The sequence below is a fragment of the Argiope bruennichi genome, chromosome 9 (assembly GCF_947563725.1).
Source record: "Argiope bruennichi chromosome 9, qqArgBrue1.1, whole genome shotgun sequence".
Lineage (NCBI taxonomy): Eukaryota > Metazoa > Arthropoda > Arachnida > Araneae > Araneidae > Argiope > Argiope bruennichi.
The window spans coordinates 27,337,796-27,357,918 of NC_079159.1; the positions used below are offsets into that span (position 1 = coordinate 27,337,796).

At 30.9% G+C, this 20,123-nt stretch overlaps 1 protein-coding gene across 1 annotated transcript in view; it reads right to left on the reverse strand.

The window, feature by feature from the left end:
* The window catches only part of LOC129984682 (glutamate receptor ionotropic, NMDA 3A-like), a 332,243-nt gene that overhangs the window by 79,436 nt on the left and 232,684 nt on the right, over positions 1 to 20,123 (reverse strand). The window lies entirely within an intron of this gene.

A 20,123-nucleotide genomic window follows, 5' to 3' on the forward strand; every position in this document is an offset into this window, starting at 1 on the left:
AGAGAAAGGGATGTCCAAACATCTGGATGCTAAATGTTTCTCATTGTGAAAGGACTATGATAACTCCGTGTTCCAGAATAGTCAGTTATGAAAGGGGCATCACTAAAAGGACCTTCCCACGACCGGCTGGTGCCGCTGAGGGAGCATATTGCTGAACCCCGATTGGACGAAAGAGAGCTCAAATGACCAATGTAAATTAAGAGGCGGAGATTGTTGCCGAAATAAAGTGCGGAGATTTTTTTAGGAGAGGAGAAGAAACGAATTGCAGGCAGACTGTTGGACTACGCCCACGAATTCGGAGTCCGAGAACTACCCCTGGAGTGTTGTTTCTCCGTATTGATGGAGAACTGAGTTTCAAGATAAACCTTTGAATTCGACTGTTGTGTCTCCTACTACAAGTGTAAATAACTATTTATTTAACCAAGATTAGAACAAGTTGTTCTTTTGTATATATTGGGCTGTAAAATAAAGAATTGTCTGGAAATTCTGCTTCGTTATTTGATCAGTCTAGATCAAGACATTACAATAGCGACCCATTTCGGCGCATTGAATTTTCTGAGAGGCGTACAGCTTTCCTTTTTTCCGAAAGAGGTTTCATGGGACAAAAAGAGCATTCCACGAAGAACAAAAATAATTATTTATAAATATAAAGGATCTTTATATAAAAGATAACGAATCGCTTCAAAGTAAATACTACGCAAAATGGATTGATCGTTTGTAGCGAAAAGATGTTTCTGATTAAATGCTCGTGATCTGAGGTGCTGTATAGGAAGCGAAGTCGCAAACTGTATGTTCTTGTTCGATTAAAATCACCGTGAGTGGTCTTCCCAAAAGTTTCCAGCATACTCTTTAATAAACTTGTCATGCCAGAGACCACATTGTTATGAAGCATCAACATTTAGCATTTTTAATGAATCCATCTTGAAATCCTTGGCGAGTTATTTGGCGATTAAGCCCTGGCATGACGTTAATAGTGTCCGAAAATCGAATTTGTACTTTAGACACGTTTTTCTTAACCGATTGAAGCAAAGATTTGACACTAAACTGTCCTTGTAGTCACAAAATCCCATACCAAATTTCATAAATTTAACTTATTGGTTTTTTGAATTATCTTGTTTACATGTTTCTAAAAGTATAGACCAACAGATGGTTCATCCCTTGTTGGATTTCACTTAAAATTGTTTGATAGCAGTCTAGACTATAGATGTTAATTTTGTGTATAGAATTTTATCTATCCAGCTCTCTTCGTTTTATAGTTATAGTGTCAAATTATACTCGAAGAACCAGACTTCCTCTGAGCGGATTTTGTTCAAAATTTGATGGACATTCTACAAATATTGTTTAAGATCGCATACCGAATTTCATCCCTTTAGACCACAGCTTTTTTGAGTAATATTTGTCATAGACAAACGGAAATTTTCCAAAAATGTAAAATAAGGTAGGTCTAAAATGTGGAGACTTATCAAAATCTCGATTTCGAATTCTTTTGACGATAGCCAAACTCTTGTTATATTGCCGCATTGAAAAGAGGCAGTCGAGTCTCCATGTCCAAATGGTCATAGCACTGATCTCTTAATCAAGAGATTGTAAGTTCGAATTCCGCTAGAGACAATGATTCGCAGAGATTTACAGTTTGTGTAAATATTTAATTCCTTGATTTTAGGTTTTCCTTTATTTGATGTTCCAGAAGATTCTGGAACTTTCTTCTGAATGCTGAAGGCACTCTCTATCTAAAGAATGAAAAGAAATGATGTGTTACAATAATTATGCTGAAGGCACTCTCTATCTAGAGAATGAAAAGAAATGATGTGTTACAATAATTATGCTGAAGGCACTCTCTATCTAAAGAATGAAAAGAAATGATGTGTTACAATAATTATACTGAAGGCATTCTCTATCTAAAGAATGAAAAGAAATGATGTGTTACAATAATTATGCTGAAGGCATTCTCTATCTAAAGAATGAAAAGAAATGATGTGTTACAATAATTATGCTGAAGGCACTCTCTATCTAGAGAATGAAAAGAAATGATGTGTTACAATAATTATGCTGAAGGCACTCTCTATCTAAAGAATGAAAAGAAATGATGTGTTACAATAATTATACTGAAGGCATTCTCTATCTAAAGAATGAAAAGAAATGATGTGTTACAATAATTATGCTGAAGGCATTCTCTATCTAAAGAATGAAAAGAAATGATGTGTTACAATAATTATGCTGCTCACTGAGTGCTAAAAGTGGGATAAAATGTAAGTGTCAAAAGAGAAAATGTAGATATATAGCAAACGCTTTTCAGGAAAATAACCTCTTTACATGCTCTATTTGACAGATCCCGCACTTACCTCATTATAAATCATTGCTGTTTGATACTTTCAAGTGAAAAATTGGCACTATCATCCTTTACTTCTTCTAGATTTTATTGCTTATTAATTGTTGTTTTAGCATTAATAATATTATTGGAATTATAAATAGGAATTTTGTAATATTAGACCATTGACTGGCTTTGCATTTTGTTGAAAAATGAGTTTTAGAGGTTTTGATAGTTTCATAATATTGTCGCATTGAAAAGAGGCAGTCGACTCTCCATGGCTGAATGGTCATAGCACTGGTCTCATAATCAAGAGATCGGAAGTTCGAATCCCACTAGAGACAATGCGATTCCCAGTGAGTGTAAATATTTAATTCCTTGATTTTAGGTTTTCCTTTATTTGATGTTCCAGAAGATTCTGGAACTTTCTTTAGTTTACCAGATAAGTGTTCTGGACTTTTCTTACTGTCTCCAGAAAAGTATTCTGGAACTTTCCCTGCTCGTATAAAAGTAGAAGATCTGTCAGTCTCTGGGTTCTGAGTTCAGAGTTGAGTTAATAAATTGGTTTAGCTCTACTTCTTGTGTATGTCTTTGAGTTCCACACTAAAGTATCTACGTGACAATATTACGTATACTAGAAAGTAAAAATTTCTTATCTTTTCCTTCATTTTTTGTCATTTGACTTTAATCACTTGTTTGCGTATTGCGCTATTTCTTTTTTATCGGGTTACTGCCATGCAGATTGTTGATGATTTTAAGCTTCTATCGAATTTTTGTTTATTGTGGAACTATACATTATATATTCACAATCTTGTCGCAACCCTCAGTTTAGGAACTCCTGCTCTAAGACCTAGAAATATCAGAAACCATATCACATAGTTGTCAGTCAGTTCTGATGAGACTAGATGTTGATAGACGGGTATATGTTCATTTTTTCCACAGCAAATAACAACAACAGCAAAAAATTATCTCTAGAAGCCATCGAATAGAAAATTTAGAAGGGGAAATTAAAAAGAATTATTTCATCGTAGAAAAGTAGACAAAACATAGACATTATTCATCATAAGGGAGGGGATTGTAAGATTCAAAATGCGGATCATATTAATATTATAATTTGTTAATACACATTTCTGTCATCCAATCGTATCCACTAGAAATCTGAAAGAAAATTTTCCGAGCAATACCGAATGGATTATTAACTCCAACCGTCCCAATTCTCGTAAACCGGAGCAATTCTTCTTAACAAATTCGCTCCCTGCCTTCTACTGACAACAGGAAATTGAATGGAATCTCCGTAAATGGCTTTCCAACGACGGGACGCTGTTTTCCGAACCGGAAATTGAGACCCTATGTCATTGGCTGGATTCAGTTTTTTTTGTTTATTTGCCTAATTTATTTTTTATTTCAATAGAGAAATCTTGTTTCGAAATTTCTCTTGTCCTTGAGATGGTGACTTGCCTCTTGTTTATCCTCCTGATAAGGTCACGAAAGAATTGTTGGACGTGGCGTTTATGGTGAATTGATAAGAGTAATGGGGACGTAGCTGATCTATCTTTTCTATCACTAAAGCTACCACGTGTCGTCTTATCCGCTCTTTTTTATTTTGTTGTATACTAAGTATCTAAATAGACCTAGAGAACGTATCGGAATATCCAAAAAGATTCGAAACCGAAATTTTGATTTATATCCATGTTTCGGACGCCTAAGTGTTTGGAATGATTTTATGTTTTGGAATGATGTTTGTGTTTGTGAATACGGTAATTCAAAAACTCTTTGAGCTAGACGATTGAAATTCGGTATGTTTTTTTACATTAAATTTGTAGACCTTTTACGAATTTTGAACGAAATCTATTAATAGGAAGTTTGTATGTTCGAATACAAATAAACAACATATAAATAACAAATATAAAGAGCTTGATGCATGAAATTTAGTATACAGATTTAAACTCTAAAATACAGATTTCTTTAAAAATTTGAACCAAATCTGTGAAGCGATTGACTGTCTGTCAATCTGTATTATCACATGCAAGTAAGCCGGCGTCCTGGCATAGGGGTAGTGCGTCTTTCCCGTGACCTGGGCGTACTGGGTTCGAGTCCCGGTTCGGGCATGGTTGTTCTTCATCTGCTCTATCTGTGAGATGTGTGAATGTGCCCCCCTGTAAAAAGGGGTTGTGCAAGCGAATGTGATGCGTGAGTAGCTAAGACGTACTCTTGGCCCTAGTTGGCGCTACTAAAACAAGAGACGCTCCCTTGGCTTAAAATAGCTGACTTCGTCAGAGAGCTTGTCTATGGAAAGTGCCATTATAAACAACAACAACATGCAAGTAAAATTTGTGAATACGGCAATTTAGAAAGGCTCTGAGCGCTTGCCGGCTGAAATTTAGTATGTTTTTTTCACACTAAATTTGTCGTCTTTTGTCAAATTTTGAACGAAATCCATTCAAATGCAATACGAATTCTGTCTACTCTAATACAAGTGAACACGATAAATAGGAAATATAAAGAAATAGATACATAAAGTTTGGTATATAAAAATCTAAAAAAAAAAAAAAAAAAAAAAAAAAAAAATCTAATCTAAAAAAAAAGTGACAAAGTTCTTCTCTTACGACAGTACTGATTTCACCAGTTTTTATTTCAGACGGAAGTTTATTACCTCAGATGTCTCATAAAAGGGCCCGTCCTACTATCACCCTCCGTTTTGAAGAAATCTCTCAAAAATAAAACGCTGACAAGGGATCGCAGCTCTTTGAACCTCAACGATTTCGCCAGTTTTCTTCATCAATTATGAGTAACCACTTTGTGGGTTAATCATTCTCAGTGTTCAATATTTATATGTTTGGGAATACAATAATTAAAAAAACGTTTTGAGCTAGACTGTTGAAATCTAGAATGTGTTTTTTACACTAAATTTGTGGACTTCTGTCAAACATTAAACAAAATCCATTCAAAAGACTTATGTCTGTCTGTCTGTCTGTTTAAAAATAAGTGAATATGATAAATATCAAATATAAAGAGCTAGATACATAAAATTTGAAACAGGGATTTAAAATTCAGATTTCTTTAAAATTTTGAATCAAATATGTGAAGAGATTGATCGTTTGTCAGTCTGTATTGTCATGCGCAAGTAAATTTTGTGAATACGATATATCAAAAACGCTTTGAGCTGGACGGTTGAAATTTGGTACGTTTTCTTTACGCTAAATTTGCAGACTTCTGTCAAATTTTGAACGAAATCCATCAAAGAATGTATATCTGCCTGTTTGTTTATATATAAATGACCACGATAAATAGCAAACAGCTAGATACATAAGATTTGGTATACAGATTTGACTTCTAGAATGTAAAATATATGAAGTTTTGAATCAAATCGATGAAGGGACTGACCGTCTGTCCGTCTCTATTGTCACATGCAAATGATTAAGAACATCAAGTAAATAAGAAACGAATGATTTGGATGAAGGAAATTTAGTACATAGTTTTTGCAATTAAAGCGTAGACTATAATTAAATTTTGGGCAAAATTTGTCAAACAGTAGACTATTTGTCCGTTGAAAATTCACGCATGCGCATTGTGTTCCAATTGTTGACAACTATTTTCAACGGATACGGAATAGATTTAAATTATTTTTAGGTGAGTTTTATGCTTTTGTAATTAAATTTTATTTATGTTAGTCAAATATTTTTTGTATTTGCTTATAGTTTTAAGTACATCGTTTTATAATTAGTTTTTTTTAACCTGTTTTCGACCGATTATTTTAAACGATTCTGTTTATTTTCTTAGTGTTTGATGCATTTAAAATTAAACATTGTTAATGAATCGATCTGCTCATGATGAATCTGAGAAACTTTTGTTGACAAATTCTTGAGATATTACATAAATTAAGAAATATATTCTTTAGTGCCCATAAGGTTCTTTAGGGCCCATAATGCTCAGTGACTCTGTTTTCAGTAATCAAATTATTAAAAAACTGCTTTGTTTCAGTAAAAAATATTATTATATTAATTGCAGATAAATCATTTCCACTTTAATATAAAGCATAAATTCTATGGGAGTTAACAGAAAATTAGAGAGATACATATTACGTTATGACTGAAGGCCCTTATAATATTATGAGTGAATTATACGACTTTTAAAATTTGAAGTTTTGAAATATTTTAATGAAGAAGCTATTAAAATAGGAATTACATAAAATATTTACTTATTAAAATTTTAACGAACATTAAGATTGGCGAACCGGCTGGTCGCCAAAGGCGGCTAGTTCGATATAAAAAGGAGAGTCAAATTTATATTCCGTTTTTTTTTCTATGAATCACAAAACTTTTTAGTGCGGAATTCTAAAAAAAAAAAAAATCCTCTCGGCATGCGTGCAGTCAAAGTTAGATTCCGTTTCATCTGAGTTACTATTTGGCAACATAAATTGCTGATGTCAGAAACAGTCAAAATTAGGGCTTCAAAATCACTTTTCAGCCCTTAACTCTAAAATATTGCAGTTATCACACTATTCGAAATAGTCAACTGGAATGGTAAACTCTTCAGTCTCGAATCAGAAAATCTTTCAGTTCCGAAGCCGAGACCTTACCACCAGGCCGCCGCGGCCCACTAAAGGAGTGGAATTACGATTATTAGGAATGGAGAAAAGTTTAGAATAAATAATTTTTTCAATAGAACGCTTTTTAATTGAAACAACATTAAATATAATTTTTTTGTTATATAAAACAACTACTTTGGAACTACTCGCCTATTTTTAAAGTTGGTTTAGAAATTAGTTACTAAGCAAAGATTATATTAAGCACACCATATAAATTTAACGAAAAATATTTCATTATATTTATAAAATATAACTGTAGTATGAAGTATCAATTAAAATGAAATAAGATAACTTTTTTTAACGAACGAATAAAAAAATAGACAAATAATGAAAAATGAAATCCAATAATAGTAAAATAGAACATTTCATTCAATTGTTAAATCAATAGTTCTATGATTTTCATTCAATATATTTTTCTTAGTGCAAAACGAAATATTTTCATCCTATTTTTGGAAATGGATTCGTTGATGATCAATTTTCCCGTGTAATGTCGAGAATAGAAATTCTTAAATCAATTCCGTTAACAAATTGTTCCGAATTGTGTTGGAAAGTTGATATGGCAGTCTGAGGTCAAAATAAATGTCAAATGGAAGTTTTGATTTGTCTGAAGCGTCCTGCGGCATTTGTGTGCAAAAGAAGAAAAAAAAGTCTCGTTTTCAACTACAATTCTATCATCATTGCTTTCCAACAGTATTTCATTGAGAGAAAAAGTAATGGACCATTGAAGAACAAAAATACTTCTCTCTTTTTAATTCAATTTCGATATACTTTTTTTTATGATCTACAAAAATAAATAACTGGGCACAAGTTTTTGGGATTGATAGATGATAAGTAACTCGAAATGAGATTTAAAGAATTTTGAAATAGAAAATAAAAGTATTAAAGTATTAAAGGGACAGTAGACTTCGAAATTAGCAGAAATGGACGAAAACGTGCCATTTTATTTTTATCGTTTCATCATCAAAATATATGTTTATATCCAACTAAAATAGTGTTACAAGATATATTGTTCAATAAAATAAATATTTGAAGGGCTAAGCGGAAAAAAAGTACATCTTAATGACTTTTCTCAAAAAGATATTGCAATTAAACTTAAATATCTTTGGAATGTTCCAGGTGTCTTAATTTTTGAAGAAATTAAATGAAACTGATAATAAAAATTTCGCTGAAACATTAAAAGAAAATGGGGTGTGAATTTTATGTTTCGAGTGTTATTAGGTCAATTTTAGCTCAGAAAAATCATAAAATAACTATGAAAATTCAGTAAGAGTGCATAAAAAATATTTCTAAAAAATTAGCATTTAATTGGAATTACAAAGTTATAGTTAATTTTGTTCTAAATGAATTTACATTGGGCAGTAAGAAAAAAAAATAAGAACAAAAATTAAAAATTAAAATGCTTGAAATATTTTAAAATTTTTAAAAATTATATATTTTTAAAATTTTTTAAAAATAATATATTTTGCTTTAAAATGTTTTTTTTAAAAAATTAGACTTATTTATATTTTAAGACATATGCATAAAAAATCATAACCGTAACTGAATAATTTCCAAAAATATCTAATAGAGTCCATTGTTAAAGAGAATTTACTTAAATCGAACAAAAGTATGTTAAATATTGATGCTAAGATTTCAGAATAAGAAAATACTAAGACAAATTATCTTAAAAAATATAAAGAATTAAATTAAAAAAACACATACATATACAATATATAAAAGAAAAAAATATGGACGCGAAAATAAAATCGTAAAAGTTTGAGGCACTTAAAAAAGGCTTTGATAGAATCGAAATTATAATCTCATTTTTAATGTATTAAAATTAATATCTTTTATATTTGTAAAATCGTGTTTTTTCGGAGAAAATATTTAGATACGAATCATATACTGACTACATATGAATATTTTTCAATCCCATCTACATATAAACTGGTCATTGAAATAAAGAAAATCATGACTGCACTTAGTTTAACATGTTATTCGAAGCAATCTACTATATTCCAAATTGTGGTTTACAATTTATCTATAATTACTTATATTTTTGAACTTAATCCTCGGTTTTACTATGGTGAAATTGGGTCCGAGATGGCGAATATGATCTTGTCAGCATGTGAGCAGATAGAAAAAGGTTTTCATAGTTAGTTATAAAAAATGTTTTTTTTTTTCGAGTCAAATTTCGTTTTTTCAGGAAAGGTACCCATATAGATAAAAAGCAAAACCTTTTCGAATCTTTCTAATTCTAATTTTAATTCCGATTTAATTCTAATTTAATAATTCTAATTTTAGTTCCGATTTAATTCTAATTTAATAATTTTAATTTTAATTCCGATTTAATTCTAATTTAATAATTCTAATTTTAGTTCCGATTTAATTCTAATTTAATAATTCTAATTTTAATTCCGATTTAATTCTAATTTTAATTCAGATTTAATTCTAATTTAATAATTCTAATTTTAATTAGAATTGTTAGAGCCATTTCCGAGATACACGAAATAAATTATTATATATATATATATATATATATATGAAAGAATTTCTTGTTTAAAGTTATAAAATTAATGAATTTTAAGGTCTTGTTTTATTGATTTTTATTTCAATGAATATCAAACACAAATATCGATAAGTTTAAAAATCTAGCATTCGCAAATACCCATTAAATACTGAAAAAAGTAAATTATTCTTGAGATTGAAATAGAATCATACATTTTTTTTCAAAGCTTGCATTCTTTTAAATGTCAGGTTCTGAAGTACAATGATCCGAATATGTTTTGACAATCATTCTGTCATGATCATCTTCAGTTGGTTGATAAAACCGTTAGTCAACTTTTAGGAAAAAAAATTAATAGATAGAAATTTCATAAGCCAAATCTTACAATTGAGTTAATTGTATGAACTATAGAAATCGGCGATTGATTTTAAGATGAAAAAGTTCACCAGGTTGAAAAAAAAGTGATTTTCCATTATACAGGAAAGGTATAGGTATCCATGAGGCATAAACAAAGAGCGGCGCTTATAAAAACTCACAAAACAAGCAGACAAAAAATCGCAAACTAATTACAGCAATATTGCTTCGAGTGCACAGTAAGCCATCTTGCTCCACGATCAAGAATCCAAAGACAGAATAAATATTCATCTGAGCGCATTCGCTTATATAGTCTCCAGAGCGATATCGAATTTTCAAGAAATTTTTCTAAATACCTGTTAATAATAGAGATGACGAGGAGATTCCTATATATTCTGGAACTGACATATTTATATACAAATTCATTCGTCAAATCATCATCAAAAGCGGGAGGCATTCACATAGCAACCATTCAACATCCTTTCTATCATATCATTCTTTCAGTAAAGGGGTTAAAATGACAGGAAAATAATGTTATCGATTCGTAACGTAATGTCAGTAATATAACGTAAAGGGAATGTCCGCAGACATAGATTTGAATAAATATTACAGAGGTATTAATACAAAGTATATAAAATGAATTTAGGTAGTTATAGTCTCAAGATATTACCCCTGTTCATTTTCGATGTTCCTATTATCTTTAATGAATACTTGCAATTTGAGAGTTGACTAACAATTTTTACTTTCTTATGTACGTGTACGTACACAGTATTGTAATCGCCAAGAAAATTGAACAAGAAATTTTACGAAATCTTCTCTTTCTTAGACTTTCTTGAATACGAAAAACACATTTTTTTTTTTGCATTATTCTGTTTGTGAATATGATAATTCAAAAACGCTTTGAGCTAGGCGAATGAAATTTGGTATTATGAACTTTAGACCAACTTTGTAGATAATGTTTGCGATAAAGTCCCTCTGAATAGATTTTTGGACGAAATCTATTCAGAGGAACTTTTTCTTTTCGATTTTTCGAATGTAAGCAACTTGATAACAACAAAGATCTAAATATACAAAATTTTATTGAGCATTTAAAATTCAGATTCTTATCAAATTTTGCGCCAAATCTGTCAAAAAAGTGACCGTTTTTTACATGTATGTATATTGTCACATATACATACATGTATATTGTATGTATATTGTCACATGTATGTATATTGTATGTATATTGTCACATGTATGTATATTGTCACATATACATACATGTATATTGTATGTATACATGTCACATATACATACATGTATAATATGTATATTGTTTACATGTATGTATATTGTCACATACATACATGTAAACGCAACAACTTAAAGTGATGAGATTCTCTATGTGATCGTGTGTTTACAACTGAGCCGTCGTATCAAATGTTGGTTCCAATCAGTCAGCAAAAAGGCTTTCAGAGTACATATTCGCACGATAGATTCAGTAAAAATGCTAAATTCAAGTCAAAGATCTACTTTTCGTGACTATTGTTCGCCAAGACTATGCCAGGTTATCGCTGTCTCACATAAAGCTCTCAATTTTATGGGAGCAGAAGATGGAGATAAATTTCTTATAAATCCTGCGATAAAGTTTTAAGGAGACCACTATCTCTGGTTTTTTTAAGCTAATAACTGAAAGCAGATCTGCTTTATAATTTTAGTATCGTAAACTCAAGTTTAGTTTAGTATAGTTATATTAACGTCTCGTTTACTTAAAGCAACACTAGGACTATATTGGGATGGACTTCGTAATTTTGAACCACAGTCAGATGATGAGGATGACACTGAGCTGGCACCCACTTCTCCAAACTTCCACACTACACCAGCTGGAGGACATTTGGCCCCGACATCGGAATCTCAAAAACATCAAATTATTAAGTAGCTTTATGGGAAATCGATTAATTTATTGATTTCTTTATGGTTTGAGATAAAGTGGCGGCATTGGAACTTCGAAACCTTTATTTTACCAAAAGTTTAGTGGAAAATCTCTGAGTTGGCGCTGTAAAGACTTAGCTATATCGCCCTGAAACCCTGTTGACCACTGTGACACTCCTTTTCCCCTCACTCGATAATTGGTATTCCCGGTCAGTTGTGTCATCAGCGGAACTCCCACAGTGTTAAGTGCCTCCAGATTGCCAGATGGGGGACCCTCCTTTTAAGTACGGTCATCTGGCCAATTAGTGTGAGTCCAGATAAGGAACCACACGTGCGTTTCCCACGGAAATAAATCGTGTCTTCAAAAGGGGAGAGTGCAACCCTCCAGATGTCAATCTTCATTTTTCCCATTGTGGAGGGTGGATCATCAATGAACTTTCCCACGGTCGACCAGACCATTCAGGTTTGTTCTGAACGGTGATTGGGTATCAGGGAGCCCAAGTGTACCAATGTGGACATGAGAGGTGGAGTCTGACAGAAAAATAAAAGGTTAGATTTTTTTGGAAGAAGAGAGAAGCTTGGTGTGAAGTGGACTTCTGAGAAAAATTCCACCCGAAGGAAATTCGGTGGAACCCGAGAGCTACCCCTGTATAGCCTGAGACGCCAACCGCCTGTTAGCTGTTCTTGTGAAGGTGTTTTCTCCGAAAATGTTCGAAGAACTATTCTTGTTTAAATTTCGTGTTGTAAATAGCATCATTCATTTAGCCTAGATGAGAAAGAGTTGTTTTTATATAAACAAGGCTGTAAATAAAGAAAATTGTATATAAAAATTACCCTTTATTTGACTACCCTTAGAATCATTATAGCAGTTAAATGCTTGCCAGTCTTCTTTTCGGCATTTTTCGCTCATTAACAAGCTTGTTACTGATTCCTTCTAGCATTGACAGCAATTCTCTTTGAGACTGAATTAATTAGAATTAGATCGAAATTTATAACTAAAAATATTTTCAGTTAATAACAGAAAGTCGACTTTCTTTCAGTTATAATTTAATTTCGGTTTGGAAGATGAAAAGCAACAGTGATTTATTAAGAGCTTTACGGAAAATCGATTAACTTCTTTTTGGTTCGAGATGAACGACGATACCGAAACTTTCATTTTGCCGTAAGTTCAGGCAGAAATCTCTGAGTTGGCAATTAATTGATTACCAACCTTTACTTCAACATTAATCTTTGGCTGATCAATACTGCCAATGCGATTTCATCCCAAGATGTCATAAATGAAGCAACAATGGAAGCGATTTGAGTTTCATTATTAAATACATATTAGACTATAATTTAATAATAAATAAAATAGGTTGTATTTTGTTTAAAAAGGTTCTCAAAAATAATAAGTAATATATAAAAATATTATGGTGATAAAAATGGCATCATTGGAAAAAATAATATTTTGAATTTTTAGATAGAGTAAAAATAAATTTTTGTTTTGTAATGCTTTAGGAAATGCTGGGGGAAAATCATCAAAATATTGAATTAAATTTTGATAAATTAAAATTTCAAACAATTGCTCTGACAAGTATAACAATAAAAAATATGATAGTTCAAGGTCTCATAAGCAATTTAGTAAAGCCACCCCCCAGAATAACCAGCCAAGCAGACTTCTCGTAAATGGATTGTGTTGAGAATTTGATAGAAATCTACTAATTTGTAGTAAATTCATATACTGAATTTCATCTGTCTAGCTCAAAGCTGTTTTGAGTTATCGCGCACATAGACAGACGGATTGACAAAATGTGAGTACATGCAGGTCTAAAACGCGAGATTCGTCAAAATCTCGAGTCAACCAAATTTTCGCATACGAAAAAGTAAATATTTACAGAAATTAAATTGGTATCATTAAAAGGGTAGTTATTTTAATTTATAAGATAATACAAATCCCACTTTGATTAGAAAATAATTTTGGAAGATAGGGTCATCAATATCCTATTGTAAGTTACATCGGTCAGCCATCTGACTGTTAAGCCTGTTTTGAGTTAGATTAAATCGTCTGACGCTTGATTTTTTTGTTTCTTCTTCTAAATGGAACTTTAGTTGACACGGTGAGCCCTGAGCATTTCTACCAATATTTAGCATCTAAATTAATTAAAAAGTGTGAGGTAGAACTTTAAAAATGTTCAATAAGGCAATATGAGAAGCAGTCGTATTCTGATTTGTTTGTATTAATTGCTGCAATTAAAGAATAAGAACGATTTTTGGGCCATATGATATATACATATATATATATATATATATATATATATATATATATATATATATATATATATATATATACATACATATATAATATACATACATACATATATACATATATATACATACATATACATACATATACATACATATACATACATACATACATACATATAGATACATACATACATATACATACATACATATACATACATACATATACATACATACATATACATACATACATATACATACATACATATACATACATACATATACATACATACATATACATACATACATACATATTGATACATACATACATATATATAATTTTGATATAAATTGACTTAAAATTGTTTCAATAATTCATATGCAGAAATATCAAAAACTCAGTTTATGTCATCCAAATCCTTTAAATTCCTCTGGAATTTATTCTGTTTCTGTTATTGTTATATATTCATTGATAAGTGATATTATTACATTGCTTGCACCAATTTAAAGTTAGTTGAAATAAAAATTAGTAAATACTTTTGCTTTATTATTAAAAACGTTTCAGTACAATTTCTTTATCACTTCACTACTAATGCCTTACCACAATGGCATTTTAATTTTTGCAATAAAGGCCCTCTATCATCTTTAATTTTTTAAAACTTAAATTAGTTTGGGAAAAGTTCTTTGAAAAGATCGTAAAGATATAGAGCTAAGAAAATCTAAACTACTCTCAGAGTAGTTCATACAAAAATAAGATTCGTGACTTTAAAAGAGCGGATGGAAAAGAAAAAAAAAAAAAAAAAATCGAAAGATTATCTCCCACATTTTCTTGAAAAAAAATGGAGTACTTTTCAAACTCAAACATTTCAGTCCGATATTTTTTTAAATCTCCACTAGACTGTCGTAAACGGAAAGTATTTTTGAAACTGGATTGCTGAAAAAAAAAAGACTGATGATAAAAATAACCATTTTTCAAAGAAAAATGCGACAGATAACATACGCCTACCATCCCCATCCCACACAAACATCCATTTCCTTAATATTTTTATTTGTTTTATCTATACTAATAATAAAAGAAAGGCGTGTATTCCTGATGATCCATCACATACACAGTGAGAGAAAGGAATTATGGGAAAGGACAGATCGTTTGACCTGGAGCCACTTGTCACAGATATAATTTGGAGAGAAGTAATGTTTGCCTTGGAGAGAGTCTTTGAAATGTGCATTAAAATTGAAAATTGGGCGAGATTTTGGCATTTGTCATGCGATAACACATGATAATATTATTATAGAAATATAATTATTACACTGCTTTAATATTAAATTTTTTTTAATGATACTAATTTAATTGTCAGACAAAACTGGATCACAATTTTTAATTTCTGCTTTTCCAACCATATATTTATGTACTTCAAATGTAAAGTTTCAGTTCCACCAATGTGTTAAAAGCATTTTTTTTTGCATTAAAGATAATGACCTCTTCTATCGAATGTTAATGGCCAAAATTGTGGACACTTTTGAAAATTTTTGTTTTCTAACTTTGTATGCTTATATAAAATGTAACGTTTCACAAAATGAAAACTCTTATATATCACTTTAAAGAGAATTTAATGTTGATTTCAATACGAAAAGCAAAATTCAAATATTTACAATAAAAAAAATAACTGAGGGCAATAATTATCAAGATACATTAGACGTTGATGACTGCAGTGAGTTATCAATACTTAGTAGAGTAGCCTTTATTTTTTGTTATAGCTTCAATCTGATGTTTTATTGAGCTGATAAGAGTTTTAAGCTCTTTCTTCGTTATTCTCAATGAATTCTCTTTTATTTAATGAATAAGAGTTTTATGTATAAGAGTTTTCAAACGGTGCCATAAGTTCTCCATAATTTTGAGGTCAGGACAGTTTCCTGGCCATGATAACAATTCAATGCTCTTTGAACTAAACCACACTTTCAATATTTTTGCTGTGTGGCAAGGAGCTGAATCCTGCTGAAAAATGCTGAATCCTGCTGAAAAATAAATAATGCGTTGTTGGGAAAGAGATCACTGATGGAAGGTGTAAGTTTAGGCTCTAGAATAGTGTCAATGTATTTTCTTGCATTTAATGTCCCATCGATAACATGAAGGAGACCAATACCGTCTGCTGACATGCATTACCAAGTCATAATACTAACTGAGTTCTTCATAGTTGCCTGAATACAGTCAGGATGTAGCTCTTCGCCTATTCTATGTCTTATATATTTTCGCCATCACTACCGAATAATAATATCTTTTTTGTATCACTCCGTATAACTTGTGACCACTGATCATCTGTCCAATGAATGCGTTTCCTCTGCCCACTGTAATCTTTTTATACGCTGCTGTAAATTCAGATAAGGATTTTTTCGTTGAATTCTACCTCTTTGTCCAACATCTAATAATCTTCTGACTGTTCTTGAACTGACATAAAGGCCAGCATCATTCGATTGACTTCTGATGGCCGCTGATGACATTCTTCTATCTTGGAGACGTTGTCTTTTTATTCTTCTGACACCAGAAGATGTGGTGCACCTTTTTTCAGCCATTTCCTGCTTTGTTTTTTATTGAATTTGTCTCCTGATATCATAAACATAACTTTCGAACTCCAGATGTAGTCACTGAACCACCTACTTGTCTTTCAATTTCTTAGTTCTCTTTCTAGGTGTCAAAATATATTCTTTTATTTGATGCCATTGCTTCTTGACTAAATATTAAAGATATTTACAAAAATTCCAACTATATATTAAAAAGTTTAACAAAATTTCTAATTTGCAATTTGATTACATAAAAAACAGTCTTCTTTCTATAGAAAAAGCACAATAATGACTTGTTCCAACTTTAAACATGATGTCAGCTTCTGCGAGCAGTTAACATTTGATTGGTTTCCAGAACAAGAACAGTGATTTTTCAGGAAAGTTAAAAATTACAATCCACTTCATCACTGTGTTTGTTATTCAGATTAAAGTAAGAATACATTTTTTTGTATTACAAATATTTGAATTTTACTTTTTGAATTGAAATCAGCATTAAATTTTCTTCATAATGACATGTAAGAGTTTGCATTTTGTGAAATGCAACATTTTCTATAAGCATACAAAGTTAAAAAACAAATCGATTTTCAAAAGTGCCCATAATTTTGGCCACCATTGTATGTGATGACGTCCGAAACAAAAGTCTTGAAACTAGCTTGAGTGATCTACTAGAAACTCTCTAGCATACGCTCTAATAACGGTGTGATCGCAGAGAATGCCTTGCATAGCACTGACGTACAATAGTTACAAAACATTAACATCTGGTGTGCATTAACATTTTTACTGAATCTATTATGTCATATTTGGAGAGTTATCTGGACGATTAAGGCCTCGCATGCCGTTAATAACATAAAAAAATGGAATCTGTATTTTAGATGCGTTTTTTCCAAATCGGTTGAAGCAAAAATTTGTTAAGAAGCTACATTTGCGGTCAGAAAATCTGATACCAAATTTAATATGTTTAACAGTCAACCTCTTGATTGATTTGGCTCAAAATTGACAGATGTCTACACTATAGACACTTAATGCTATCCATCTAGTTCTCTTCGTTTTGTGGTTATCATGCTAATTTATATTTGAACAATCACACAGATTTTCCTCCTCTGAACGGACTTTATCAGAATTTGAAAGAAATCTACAAATTTGGTTAATTGAAATTTGAAATCAAAATTTCAACTTTCTTGCTCAAAGCGTTTTTTGAGTTATTTTTATCACAGACATTTTCCAAAAAAGTGTTTCTCGAATTCAGGGAGGTATAAAATGTGGAGATTCCTCAAAATCGAACGTCAAGTTCGAATTTTACTATCTTTTTCTTTAGAACGCATACGAGAAAGTAAAAACTATCGGTTAAAAATCAAACCAGCAATCTATCTGTTAAAAACCAAAAAAGATGTTGCTAAAAAGAGGTATTCTATTTCGAGCCGTCGTCCTGGCATAGGGTTAGGGCGTCTTCCCCGTGATCTGGGCGTCCTGGGTTCGAGTCCCGGTTTGGGCAAATGTTGTTTTTCCGCTGTTCTATCTATGAGATGTGTGAATGTGCCCTCCTGTAAAAAGGGGTTGTGCAAGCTAATGAGTGATGCGTGAGTAGCAAAGCCGTACTCTTGGCCCTAGTTGGCGCAACTAGAAAAACAAGAGAAGCTCCCCCACCGACTTAAAATCACTGTCTTCGTAACAGCGGGCTTGTCCATGGCAAGTTCCATAATAAACAACAACATTCTATTTCGATATCAATCAAATTATTTGCTCAAAATTTTGCAAATAAGAAATATATTATATGCTTCTTGAAATTAGAAATATGCTGTGTTTCTATTTATATTTTAAACAATGGGGTTCGTCTGATGAATATAAAAAAATTTCTAAGCATTTGATATGCTTATGGCCTTGCCCAAGATCTGTTAATTAAAATCATACAAGAAGTATACAAAGCGGAACTTTTGCAATTGCAAAAAAATCCCAACTCGAGATTTTGAAGAATTTCTTGTGTTCGAAAAATATATTTTTGGAATTTTGTTTATCTGCCTATTTCAGCACATAATAATACAAGTATTCATTAAGCTAGACGGCTGAAATTCAGTATGAGTTTTTTTACACGAAATGTATAGATTTCTGTCATATTTGCAATAAAATCATTTCAAAGGGCATCTTTCTGGATACTCGAGTACAAGTTAATATAATAATTACATAACACAGAAAGCTTGATAGAAAATATCTGGAACATTGCATTAGCATATATAGTATAGATATATACGGCTCTGGCATAGCATACAAGAGACTAGATTTCGGTTCGGATTAGTGTTTTTTACATTTTTATCATGTGAGAAGATGATGATGTTGTGGTTAGGAGGTTTTGAAGCTCAAAATTGCGTAAGCAATGAATATTGAAGCTCGAAATTGCGTAATAAATGAATAAAGCATAAATGGCAGTTTTCATCATCTTTTAATCGCATATATTTTTTACCTGCTTTTACCAGTATTGCATTATTATTATTATGTATGCTTCTTTGACAGCAGATGCGTTTTTAAAAGTTTGACGTAGAATTATAACATCATAGCTGTTATTTTCATGGAATGTAATTTTTCTCGGAGGAAATTAAATAATTTAATTTTTATAATATGTTCAAAAAACTTCACTCGTGTTAAATAACAGTTTTGATTAAAGTATTTTCTCTTTCCCCCAGTGGGGAAATATCACTTCATTCATTCTTAAGTAGGAAACATTGAAGGATTTGACCCCTGTTTTAAGATTAATCCATTAAGAAACTGTTTTATGATCTCAGAAATTAGAAAACAGCATTTTGTGTTTCTAAAAATATTTTTTTCATAAAAATTCTATATAAATTAATATGTTTAAAAATGCATTGCTAAATAGTTTATCATTTGGAAATCGCATTGCAACGGAAACGCTTGTTTTTCAGCTTCCAAACATGGCATTCCTTTTTGTGAGAACATGATATTGTTTTAGTTAGCGGGTTTTGAAGCTCGAAATTGCGTAGGCAATGAATATTGAAGCTCGAAATTGCGTAGGCAATGAATAAAGCATAAATGGCAATTTTCATTTTTTTTCTTTTTGGGCTGGCAAAAAAGGTTTTGGAGTTCTTGTAAACCGGATTAAACTAATTAATGACTTAAATTAATCAAGACAAATAATGACTTAAAAATAATAATGTTCTCACATGATAACTTAAAATTTGTGATCATAGATTTCATTTTTTTATTTGTTTTCTTTCTGAATTATTTCAAATTAGTTTAACAATTTACAAATAGTTTTTATTAATATGTTTTTTTTTTTACTTTTTATGCAAAAACAAACAAACAAATTAAATATTTATTCTAATCCTTGAAATATAATTTAATTTTTGGAATAAAAATTATAAATTTACATGCGTTTTTCTAAATGTACAAAATTAAATAAATTAAATTAACAATTTTAAACTGGTTTCAATTAATATGACATTCATTTTTGTCTGGAAAAATAAATGCATTTCTCTTAATGGTTGAAATATAATTTTTTTTTTAAATTAAACATATAAACGTGTTTTTTTTAAAAATTTAAATACAATTACAGACAATTTTAATTAATCTGTAATTCTTATCAATCAAAAACAAATGTTCTCAAAATAAATCTCTCTTCATTCACCTAATATTTGAATTATAATTTTATTTAGGTATAAAAAATAATTTCA